The sequence below is a fragment of the Moschus berezovskii genome, chromosome 6, assembly GCF_049115385.1.
Source record: "Moschus berezovskii isolate FMDL1 chromosome 6, NW_MosBer_1.0, whole genome shotgun sequence".
NCBI lineage: Eukaryota > Metazoa > Chordata > Mammalia > Artiodactyla > Moschidae > Moschus > Moschus berezovskii.
Window position 1 is genome coordinate 119,760,390 of NC_142465.1, and position 12,515 is coordinate 119,772,904.

The 12,515-nt window shown below is 47.8% G+C and overlaps 1 long non-coding RNA gene across 1 annotated transcript in view; it reads right to left on the bottom strand.

Annotated features, from left to right (window-relative positions):
• LOC148777748 (uncharacterized) overlaps window positions 1-12,193 on the bottom strand; it is a 28,261-nt gene extending 16,068 nt beyond the window's left edge. The window contains exons 1-2 of the long non-coding RNA XR_016037533.1: window positions 12,096-12,193; window positions 11,404-11,493 (exon numbers count right to left, since the gene is read on the bottom strand). This is a non-coding gene — a long non-coding RNA (uncharacterized LOC148777748). The remainder of the gene's footprint in view (window positions 1-11,403; window positions 11,494-12,095) is intronic.
• Window positions 12,194-12,515: the final 322 nt, after the last annotated feature.

Consider the following 12,515-nt stretch of genomic DNA (forward strand, 5'->3'; position numbering starts at 1 on the left):
AGAAAGTCTCAAAACCCAGGCGGTGGTGGGAAACTAGAGATCCAGTTCCTTTACCAACAGTATCCCAACAGCCTGCTTAGCCAGCGGTCGCGGAAGACAATGAGAACTGATCTTGCAACAGCACCTGACCAGCCACCCAGTCTCCAAGACTAGACCAACTGCATGTCAAGCCTTGCCCGTGAGACCTCTGTTGGGGCCACACAGGGGACAGAATATAGCTGTTCCCCTCCAAGAATATAAGCAATATTGTTAATAAAAGACTTAATTAGGTGCGTCGTTGTTGCTGTTTAGTCGCTACGTTGTGGCCAACTCTTTGCGACCCATGAACTGTAACCCACCAGGCTCCTCTGCCCTTGGGATTCTCTGGGCAAGAATACTGGAATGGGTTACCATTTCCTCCTCCAGGGGATCTTCCCGACCCAGGGATTGAACCCGCCTCTACTGCACTACAGGCAGATCCTTTACCACTGAGTCACCAGGGAAGCCCAATGAGGCTCATAGAAGGCCTGTTTTTCAGCCACAGTAATTTCCTAAAAAGGTCGTTTCTATACGTGGGTCTTTTTTTTAATGTGAGGTTTAACATAAATACAGTGGAATGCATAGATTTGAAGTGTACAGCTTAAAGAATGTTTTTTTCGACCACAATGATTTCTTTAAATGGTCGTTTCTCTACTTAGGTGTTAGTTTGTTATTTTTTGAAGTGCGGTGTAACATTCATACAGTGAGGTGTGTAGTTACTAAGCACACAGCTGAAAGAACCTTTGTACCTTTACACACCCCCATAATCACCACCCAGATACAGAACATTTCCAGCATCCAGCACCCCCCACCCCACCCATGCCTGTTCCTGTCAGTGATTAGCCTGCCAGAAGTCACTGCTATCTTGAACCCTTTCATAATTTCACTTATCCTTGAGCTTCATGTAAATGGACTTACGTTGCATGAACTCTTCTGTGTCGGCTTCTTTAATACAGTAACAAGTCTGAGAGATTCGTCCACTATTGTGATTGTTCAGTTGCTAGGTCGTGTCCGACTCTTTGCGACCCCATGGACTGCAGCACACTGGGCTTCCCTGTCCTTCACAATCTCCCAGAGCTTGCTCAGATTCATGTTCATCGAGTCAGTGATGCCATCCAGCCATCTCATCCTCTGTTGTCCCCTTCTCCTCCTGATCTCAATCTTTCCCAGCATCAGAGTCTTTTCCAATGAATCAGTTCTTCACATCAGGTGGCCGAAGTATTGGAGCTTCAGCTTCAGCACCAGTCCTTCCAATGAACATTCAGGGTTGATTTCCTTTAGGATTGACAAGCTTGATTTCCTTGATCATCTATCCTTTGATTCTTCTGTAATACCGGTATATCAGGAATTCATTTTGTTTTAATATAGTGTTGTGTTCCATTGTATGAATAAACTGCTGCTAAGTCATGTCAGTCGTGTCCGACTCTGTGCAACTCCATAGACGACAGCCTACCAGCCTCCCCCGTCCCTGGGATTCTCCAGGCAAGAACACTGGAGTGGGTTGCCATTTCCTTCTCCAATGCATGAAAGTGAAAAGTGAAAGTGAAATCGCTCAGTTGTGTCCGACTCTTAGCGACCCCCTGGACTGCAGCCTATCAGGCTCCTCCATCCATGGGATTCTCCAGGCAAGAGTACTGGAGGGGGGTGCCAGTGACTTCTCCGATGAATAATCTACAAGTTCTAAACAGCTGCCTGCTTCCCTGTGTATTTCTTTGAATGGACATATGCACTCATTTCTGTTGGGTACAAATTTAGCAGCGGAATTGTTGGTTCATAGTGAAGGCCAACATAGTTGTACCAATTCACAGCAATGCACGAGCATTTCATTTATTCTACATCCTTACCAACACTGGGACTGTGGTCATTTTCATTTTGCCATCCTAGCTGACTGTAAGATTTTGAGTACTTTCCTACTTTATGAGTTGTGTATCATTGTGGTTCTAATTTGAATTTTTTGGGGGATGTCTAGCGATGCTGAGCTCTTTATCTTGCTTTCTGGGTATCTGGGTATTCTCTTTAATGAGCTGCCTCTTTAACGCGTCGCTCACTTTTCATGTGGCTTGCTGTTCAGTCACTAGGTCGTGTCTGAGTCTGCGAGCCCGCGGACCACAGCACGCCAGGCTTCCCTGTCCCTCACTGTCCCCCGGAGTTTGCTCAGACTCAAGGCCATTGTGTCGGGGGTGCAGTTACTTGTCTTCTTAAGTTGATTTGTAAGGTTTCTTTATATATTCCAGGTACGAGCCCTTTACTGGGTACAAGTAACATGAACACCTTCTCCCAGCCTGGAGTTATACGTTTACTCATTTATTCATCTCTGTTGGGAGACAGAAGTTCTAGGTTTCGGTAAAGCCCAGCTTATCAGCCCACTCATTTACAGTTAATGACTCTGTGTTCTATTTAAGAAATCTTTGCTTATCCAAAAGTCGTGCAGATATTCTCCTGGTTTCTTTTGGAAGCTTAATTGTTTTACTTTTCTCGTTAGGAATAAATCTAGTCAAGGCTATGGTTTTTCCCGTGATCATGTATGAATGTGAGGGTTGGACTGTGAAGAAAGCTGATCGCCGAAGAACTGATGCTTTTGAACTGTGGTGCTGGAGAAGACTCCTGAGAGTCCCTTGGACTGCAAGGAGATCCAACCAGTCCATCCTAAAGGAGATCAATCCTGGGTGTTCATTGGAAGGACTGATGCTAAAGCTGAAACTGCAATACTTTGGCCACCTCATGCGATGAGTTGACTCATTGGAAAAGACTCTGATGCTGGGAAGGATTGGGGGCAGGAGGAGACGGGGACGACAGAGAATGAGATGGCTGGATGGCATCACTGACTTGATGGACATGAGTTTGAGTGAACTCCGGGAGTTGGTGATGGACAGAGAGGCCTGGCGTGCTGTGATTCATGGGGTCGCAAAGAGTCGGACACGACTGAGTGACTGAACTGAACTGAACTGAATCTTGAATTAATATTTGTGCAGGCTATTAAGAGTCACTTTTTTCCACACGAATATCCAATTTGGCATCATTTATTGATGAGGACATTGTCCTCTATTGTCTTGCTTAAGTGCTTTATTGGAAGTAGCCATATGTGTGTGAGTCTATTTCTGTTCCATTGCGACACCATTTCTGACAGCAATATCACATTGTTTAATTACCATTGTTTTATTACTTTTACTTTATAACAGGTCTCAATATTTACTAGAGTAAGTCTCCCAACTTTGTTCTTCTTCTTCAAAATTTTCCTGGTTATTCTACATTCTTTGAAATTTAATTTGAATCAGATTGTTAATATCCATTACAAAATTACTGCTGAAATTTTGATTGAGATTACGTTGAATCTGTGGATCAATTTGAGACTTGCCACTAAAATAATATTGAACTTTATAGTTCATGATGTAGCATCTCTTTCTATTTATTTAGGTCTTCTTTAACCTCTCTTAAAAATGGTTTATAGTTTTCAGGTAGGTCTTGCACACTTTTCAAAAGATTGTTTTCCAGTTGCTCAGTGGTGTCTGACTCTGCGACCCCGTGGGCTGTAACACACTAGGCTTCCCTGTCCTTCACTGTCTCCTGGAGTTTGCTCAGACTCATGTCCATTGAGAAGTGAGGCCGTCCAACCACCTCATCTTATGTCTCCGCCTTCTTTCGCCTTCCACCTTCCTAGCATGAGGATCGTTTCAGTGAATTGGCTCTTCGCATCAGGCGGCCTCAGTCTTAGAGCTTCAGCTTCAGCATCAGTCCTTCCAGTGAATATTCAGCATTGATTTAGGATTGACTGGTTTGATCTCCTTGCTATCCAAGGGACTCTCAAGAGTCTTATCCAGCACCACAGTTCAAAACCATCAATTCTCTGGCATTCAGCCTTCTTTATGGTCCAACTACCACATCTGTACATGACTACTGGAAAAACCATATCTCTGACTATATGGACCTTTGTCAGCAAAGTGATGTCTCTGCTTTTTAATATACTGTCTAGGTTTGCCATAGCTTTCTTTCCAAGGAGTATCTTTTAATTTCACGGCTGCAGTCACCACCTGCAGTGATTTTAGAGCCTGAGAAAAGAACATCTGGGGATATCTTTCTACTTTTTCCCCTTCTATTTGCCATGAAGTGATGGGACTGGATGCCATGATCTTTGTTTTTGGAGTGGTGAGTTTTAAGCCTGCTTTTTCACTCTCCTCTTTCACTTCCATCAAGAGGCTCTTTAGTCCCTCATCACTTTCTGCCATTAGAGTGGTATCATCTGCATATCTGAGGTTGTTGATATTTCTCCCGGCAATCTTGATTCCAGCTGTGATTCATCCAGCCTGGCATTTCACATGAGGTATTCTACATAGAACTTAAATAAACAGGGTAACAACATACAGTCTTGATGTACTCCTTTCCCAATTTTGAACCAGTCTGTTGTACCATGTCCAGTTCTAACTGTTGCTTCCTGACCTGTATACAGGTTTCCCAGGAGGCAGGTCAGGTGGTCTGGTATTCCTATCTCTTTCAGAATTTTCCACAGTTTGCTGTGATCCACAGTCAAAGGCTTTAGCATAGTCAATAAAGCAGAGGTAGTTGCTTTTCTGGAACTCTCTCGCTTTTTCTATGATCCGATGGATGTTGGCAATTTGATCTCTGGTTCCTCTGCCTTTTCAAAATCCAGCTTGAACATCTGGAAGTTCTTGGTTCAAGTACTATTGAAGCCTGAGTGAAAGTGAAAGTATTAGTCGTTCAGAAATGTCTGACCTTTGCACCCCATGGACTGTAACCCACCAGGCTCCTCTGGGATTCTCCAGGCAAGAATACTGGAGTGGGTTGTCATTTCCTTCTCCAGGGGATCTTCCCGACCCAGGGATTGAAACCCAGGTCTCCTGCATTGCAGGCAGTCTCTCAGCTGTCAGAGCCACCAGGGAAGCCCAACTGAAGCCTGTGTGCCTAGTTGCCCAGTCGTGTCTGACTCTTTGTGACCCCATGGTCTGCAGCCCACAAGGCTCATCTGTCCAAAGAATTTTCCAGACAAGAATACTAGAATGGGTTGCCATTTCCTACTCCAGGGGATCTTCCTCATCCAGGGATCAAACCCATGTCTCCTGCGTCTCGTGTATTGGCAGGCAGATTTTTTACCACTGAACCATAGTTGTTCATAACATCCTGTTATTACATTTAACATAACACTGGGATCTGTAGTGAAAGCCCCTTCTAACTTCTGTTATTGGGATTTTTTAAAAACATGGGAGCTATTTTTTTTTTTTCTGTTTTTTACCTTGATCAGTTTTGAGGGGACTGTCAAGTGGTATTTACCTTTTCAAACACCTAACCTGGCTTTGTTTTTTTTTTCCTTTTGCACCTTTGTGCTCCAGTTCATTGATTCCTGCTCTTATCTTGTTTACAGTCTTCCTAGTTTCATGAGACAGAAGCTTAAATCATTGATTTTCAACCTTCTTATTTTCTAATTGATGCATTTAAAACTAAAAAAATTTCCACTCAGGTACTTCTTTTTAGCTTTATCTCGCAAGTTTCAATATGTTTGTTCTCATTATTGTTCAGTTAAAAGTATCTAATTTCCATTGTGATTTCTTCTCTGACCCATGAGGTATTCAGAAGTGCGTTGCTTAATTTCCAAACACTTGGGGATTCTCCAATTATCTTTCTGTTATTAATTTCTTGTTTAATTGCACTGTGGTCAGAGAACACACTCTGTGTGATTCCAGCTCTTTGAAATCTGTTGAGACTTGCTCTAGGGCCCTGCATATGGTCTATTTTGGTAAATGTTCCATGGCTGCATTTATCCCTTCCCCGCCCTGGTGCTGTTCATATTATGTCTTTTAGCATTTAATAATTTATTATTGCTGTAAATAATGTGTTTTTTTTTACCCTTCCTAGTGTTCCTCATTCCTTCCTGAAGTTTAGTGTGCCCACCTGGAGTCCCTTTTCTTCACCTGCAGGATTTCAGTGGGAGTCCTTCGATGCACTGGTAGCTACTTCTCTTGGTTTTTGTTAGAAGGCATTTTTGCTTGGCCTGCATCTCTGCAGAATATCTTCTTCAAAAAGGTTGGCAGTCTTTGGGGTTCTTTTTCTTTCAGCAATTTAAAGATGTTATTCCATTGTCTCCTGGATTCCAAAAACATGAAATGTTTCACGAATCTGCATGTCACCCTTGGGGGCTGTGCCATCTTCCCTGAGTCTGTCCAAAATCAGTGTAGTCAGTGCCAGAACAAGCACATGACATAGCTTTTCAAACATTTATGCTTGTCTTTAAAAAAAATCTTCTCTTTCAGCTTCTATGCTCTTTCCCTCCTCTCAGTGAGAAGCAGATAGAGTCCCCCACCCGCTTTGGGTGTGTTTTGGGGGGCGTGTTCCAAGCGTTAGTCACTCAGTCATGTCCAACTCTATTGTGACCCCATAGACTGTAGCCCACTGGGTTCCTCTGTCCATGGGATTCTCCCAGGCAAGAATACTGGAGTGGGTTGCCATTTCCTCTCCAGGGGATCTTTCCGAGCCAGGAATCGAACCCGAGTCCCCTGCATTGCAGGAGTCTGTCCTGTCTGAGCCACCAGGGAAGCCTGGGTTTATTGAGCAGAGTAGAACACACATGTCCATGAAACAGTGGCATCGAACTGCCCTCTCCCTTGCTCACAGCACTCCGGCTACCTTGGCCTTTCTCAGTTCATCAAACACTCCAAACCCTCTCCCACCTTGGAGTCCTGCTTGCTGTTCCCTTGGTCAACATGCTTATCATGGTCCTCTTCACCTGGCTAAGTCCCACTCCTGTAGGTCTTCATTTAAATGTTCCTTTATTTTATTATTATTATTTTAATACAATTTTTTTTTTTTTTTTTTGCCATGCTGAGTAGCATGTGGTATAGTTCCCTGACCAGGGATCAGACCCACACCCTCTGCACTGGACAGCCAGGGAAGTCCCTAAACGTTCCTTTTAAGGTTGTGTATTTTGGGACTTCCCTGACTGCCCAGTGGTCGGGACACAGTGCTTTCACTGCCAGGGCTGGGTTTGACCTCTGATCACGGAACTAGGATCTGACAGGCCCAGCAGCACGGCCAAAAAAGAAAAGGAAAAAAAGAAAATAATAAAGTTGTCCATTTGGACCCCTCTCCCGATTTACATCACGTCCCTTTTATAGCCTTTTATCACTCCCTTTCGGGTTTTTTTCCCTAGAACTTCGCATGCTTCCTAATCACGGAATGAGTCTTCTTGCTATTTATGGAACCTCGTCACTTATGGATGTGACGAGGTTTAGATGTGCCTCCTTTAGATCTGAAGCTCCGGGAAAGCAGGGGTTGGGATTCCTGGTGGGGAAGACCCCCTGGAGAAGGGAATGGCTGCCCTCTCCAGCATCCTTGCCTGGAGAGTCCCACGGGCAGAGCAGCCCCTCGGTCTGGTTGCTGGCTGTCCTCCCAGCCCCCAGCTGGGCACTCGGCACGGTCGGGGTTTGTTCCCCTCTTCCCCACCTCCGTCCTCTCCACGACTTTCCTTTCTCCTCCCACTCATTTCCCTCTCCACTTGGGTCCCGGTTCTAGTGGAGACAAGCCAGGGGCTTTTCTGGGCGCTGTGCAGGTGAGCAGTGGTGGCCGCTGGCATGACTGGACTGGCTGCAGGCCGGCGGGCTGTGGGCGTGTTTACCTGAGTCATCGTTGGCAAAGCTTGCTGGCTCCAGGACGGAACATGTGTGTGAGAAATGCCTCTGCGGCGGGGGGCCCACCCCTCTTCAGACAAGGGCGGGCGTGGTCACCAGGGAAAGAGATCTCGAGGTTACTAGGGTTGAGGAATTTGTGTGCCTCATAACGAATGGGTTTCATTTTCAAGAAGCTGGGATGAAAACCCCATTCAGGTCAGAATACCTTAGCCACAGTGGCCCCGTTTTAGTTGTATGAAGCCACATCGTCATGATTGGATTCAGCTCCTCGGAGCAAGGAACATCTTACCTTTTTCTTTTGTCTCCCACAAAAACCCCAGCCCAGTGCCAGGCCAGCACGAACCCAGCAGACAGGCCTTTATCAGATCACGAGTACCCCCAGTGAGGCCAATGTTATGGCAGCCACTGAGCCAGGCAATGCCAGTGTCACGTACGTGATCTCTTACAGCAGTCCTTTCTTAGTTTCTCTGACAAACGAGGACACGGAGGCCCAGTCCCTCCTGCATTTAGTAAGAAGAGGATTCCAGTCGCTGACTGACCTTTTGACTTGGGTGGAGGTATAAATAGGGGAAGGCTTCCCAGGTGGTGCAGTGGTAGAGAACTGACCTGCCAATGCAGGAGATGCAAGAGACCCAGGTTCAATCCCGGGGTCGGGAAGATCCCCTGGAGAAGGAAATGGCAACCCGCTCCAGTATTCCTGCCTGGAGAATCCCATGGGTGGAGGAGCCTGATGGGCTACAGTCCATGGGTCGCAAAGAGTTGGACAGGACTGAGTGCACATGCGCACACGATCGGGGAAAGACAAAAAGATTTTTAAAGCGAGAACCTTTAATGGTGTTGAAAACGATCACTGAAGATACGGCAGCGTGAACTTTTAAACTTCTGTGCCCTCCCTTGCACAGTCCCAGGTTGGCTGGTAGGATGAGGTGGTGGCCGAGTGTGCGCCGTATTTTCCCCACTGTGGACTGCCCGGCCCAGAAGTCAGGGCCCCTCACTTATCCACGGGTTCATCCCCAGTGCTAATTTATGAGGAGGCACGGGGTGTCCACGCTTGGGTTATCTGGCTGAGTCTCACCCTTGAATTCCTTTCCAGGGACCAGGGAAAACAAAACAATGCCCCAAATCTCAAGTGAAATGGGATATAACAAATCAATGAAGAGACTGCAGTCGGGCATGTTTGCTTCTGTAAAATATTTCCAGAAACCCAGACAGTTCCTGATCTGAATGCTCGGTGTGCTGCTTGAGGGGACACTATCGATTTGTCTCCTTGTTAGAACCAGCTCGGAAATGACTCAGAAACACACACGGATGATACAAAGGGGTATGAACTCGTGTCAGCGAAACAGATTTGTGGCAATGAAGTTGTGGCTACTTCAAGTCGGCAATCACCCTTTACGAGGGAGTAACTGCCTAAGCAAAAAAAACAACAGCAAGAAAAACAGAATTTGTAGTGGCGTTAACTCTGCAGCAACAGCGTTCCATCTCCACTCAGCACACCCTGATGGGAACTTTTGTGTCCTTAAAAGATTCCTTTCTTTCTTTCCTTTTCTTTTCTGTTTTCTGTTTTCTTTTTGGTGATGCTAAGTCTAGCTATTGGGCTTCCCAGGTGGCTCAGTGGTAAAGAACCCACCTGCCAATGCAGGAGATGCAGGAGACGTGGATCTGATCCATGAGTCAGGAAGATTCCCTGGAGAAGGAAATGGCAACCCACTCCAGTGTTCTTGCCTGGAAATCCCATGGACAGAGGAGCCTGGAGGGCTACAGTCCATGGGGTCTCAACGAGTCCAACACGACTGAGCGATTGAGCACACAAGTACAGCTATTAGAGGCAACTGAAAAAAGCATTCACTAATCTCTTTAGGGAGATAGAGCCTCTGTCATTTAAAAATGGCTCCAAAGGCAATTCCTGGCTGTCCAGTGGTTAGGACTCTGAGCTTTCACTGCTCAGGGTACGGGTTCGATCCCTGGTCAAGGGACTAAGATCGCACAAGCTCTGTGTGCAGCCTAAATCAGTAAATAAAAATTCATCTCAAGAGGCTCAGCCAAGGCAGTTTAAAAAATAAAGATGGCTCAAAGCACGTAAGCTACCAAAGTAATGCAACCACTGACTTGGCAGCTCTGTGAGTCTGGACAAGTCAATTCAACTCCCTAAGTCCATTTCCTGGTGGATAAAGTGGGAATAATGACAGGGTGGAAGCCTGCCTTGCACTGTGGACAGTGCCCAGCCTGGCACCGAGTCAGGGCTTCCTCACCGTGAGCTGCCTGCCTTGATGAGCAATCACCGGCGCTGTTATCCCTTATTACGTACTCGTCCGGTCTGAGGATTCCCAGCTGGCTCGGTGGTAAAGAATCCACCTGCCACTGCAGGAGATGCAGGTTCGATCCCTGGGTCGTGAAGATCCCCTGGAGGAGGGAATGGCTACCCTCTCCAGTATTCTTGCCTGGGAAACCCAATGGACAGAGGAGCCCTGTGGGCTACAGTCCATGGAGTTGCAAGAGAGTCAGACATGACTTAACGACTGGACAACAACACAGTTCAATGAGATTCACAGAAGTTCCCATTTCAAAGGTGTTTTAAAGAGAGGAAGCAGGGGCTTGGTACAGGAAGCACAGGAGGCTGGTGGGAGCATGGAGGAGAGCAGATCTGAGTAGCACTGGCCTGAGACCCACGCAGGAGGCAGAGGCCACAGGGCTCCTGATTCAACAGATGCATGTTGAGAGTCACACATGTTGAGAATCGAGTGTGGAGCAGGGGCCCTCCAGAGCATGATGACAGGTGACGGATGTACCTGGTCCCGGGGATTACACCTGCTCAACGCTTCCTACACAGCATCTCATTTAACATAACAAGAACCCAGAGGCCAGCACAGCTGCGGGGGTGGGGATTAGTAAGGGCGGGGTTCACTGCGCTGGGGAGGTGGGGGAGGGGTGCACATCCCTGAGGTCGCCAGCAGAGATGGAGGGAGCCAGGGGCACCGGTCAAGGCTGCCAAGACCTCGTGGAGGAACAGATAAAACAAGCAGGAGGGACTGCAAACGGTGCCTTGTCAGTGGTGCCGAGCGCCCAGCTGGAGCTGGGCCAAGAAATGCCAGGGTCTCCCCGACACCTCGTGAGCGAGAGAGCGGAGCCAGCTGGTTCTCAGTTGCCCTGGCAACGCGGGTGCTTAGGTTCAGGGAATGCTCATGAAAAAGCCACATGCAAATGAGGTAGATTGCAATTAGGAGGAACCGCGGTGCACGGTCTGTCCTTGAGAAAGTCCTGGGGGGTGGGGATGGCGAGGACGTCTGGGAGGGAGCTTGCACCCCAAGACAAAGAACAAAGCAGAGAGAGGAAGACCTTAGCGTTGTGTGAGAGCCGCGCACTGGCCTGGGCTGCCCGGCAATCCTGCTGTACCTCCCCTTAATTTAGGTGGTTGGATCACAGCGTGGGGTCCTGTGATGCTTCAAAGGCCAGAGGGGTGGGCTCAACCACTCACCAGCTAGAATCCTCTCCATCTCACAGATGGGAAAACAGAGGCTTAGAAAGACGGAGCGACTTACCCAAGCTGTTCCAGGGGGCAGCGGATTTGAACACGAGGTCTCTCCGAGATAAACTCAAAAGTGGGTTTCTAGAACAGCTAGCCAGCTATTCCTGAAAACCCCAGGGCTTAGGCCATACCCTTCCCCACCAAAATCCTTCTCTAAAGACCAGGCTCCCATGTTCTGATATTTAGAGAGCTGATACCCACCGGTCAGTCCAGATGAAAACTCACCAGTGCAGACTGCCCACCTGTCCGGGGCTCCGGGTCCATATGTTTTCTGCCTCAGACAAGGAAGATGGACTTCGAAGAAAGCCTCTGACACTGGAGACAAAAGTCAACAGAGAATTACGGGGATGAGCCAGAGCAAAAACAACAACAAGAAGAACCACGAAAACCTCTAATTAGGATCCTTGGAGAGATTGGAGAAGATGCCGCATTCGCAAAACTGGAAACGAAATCACCAAGAAAGGAATGTTCCAGCACAGGAGAGGTCAGTCTCCAGTCGCAAACAAAGCAAGAAATAGAGGAGTAAGTGTATTGCTAAAAAAATGGAGGCAGGAGAAGAAGACGGATGAGGAGGATGAAGGCATGGGGAGAAGGCTGCTCCCAAAGTGGGAAGGCACCACAAGCCAGGTTTTCTGGGCGCTGCCACTGGACCCATGGACGCCCACCAAGGGGCCTCAGGCCAGACCTGACCCAGTCCTGCAGCATCACCCCCCCACCCTTCAAAAAGTGGCCAGTCTGTCTTTTCCCCACAGGTCAAGGGCCAAGTGGTCTAGTTTTCCTCTGGCTAACCCCACCTTGAAAGTGATTCTTTATCCCCCAGAACAGGCGATGGAAAAAGAAAGGTTCGCAGCCCGCCTTCCCTTCTGTGGGGGACAGGGGTGGGGTGTGCAGGGGGGCGCCAGTGTTTATTTTCCTACCTGATAGCCTGGGATTGTGACCTAACCTCAAACCACCCAAGCAAGAAGGCGCGTCTATTGTTTTGTCTCAAGAAGCCATCTTAGTGTGTGCAGTTAAGGGTCGACCCTGGGAAATATTAGTCATGGAAACGAACTCTCCAGGAGGGATCCGGCTGATAAAAGCCTCGGGCTGGAGAAGCAGCGAGCTAATCACCACTTCCCAGGAGTGAGGGTCCTTCCTGTCACTGGCTGAGTCAGGCTGCATTGCAGAAGTGCTGACCGCAGGACCAAGCCTGGCCCAGCACAGGACAGGTCACCAACATGAAGCCGGGGAAAGCCGGGTGGAGCGCAAAAATCCTGCACCACAGAAGGCTGGTGGGGAAACCGAGGCACAGAGAGGTTGCATAGTGGAGCCGAGGTCACACAGCAGCAGGAGCAGCA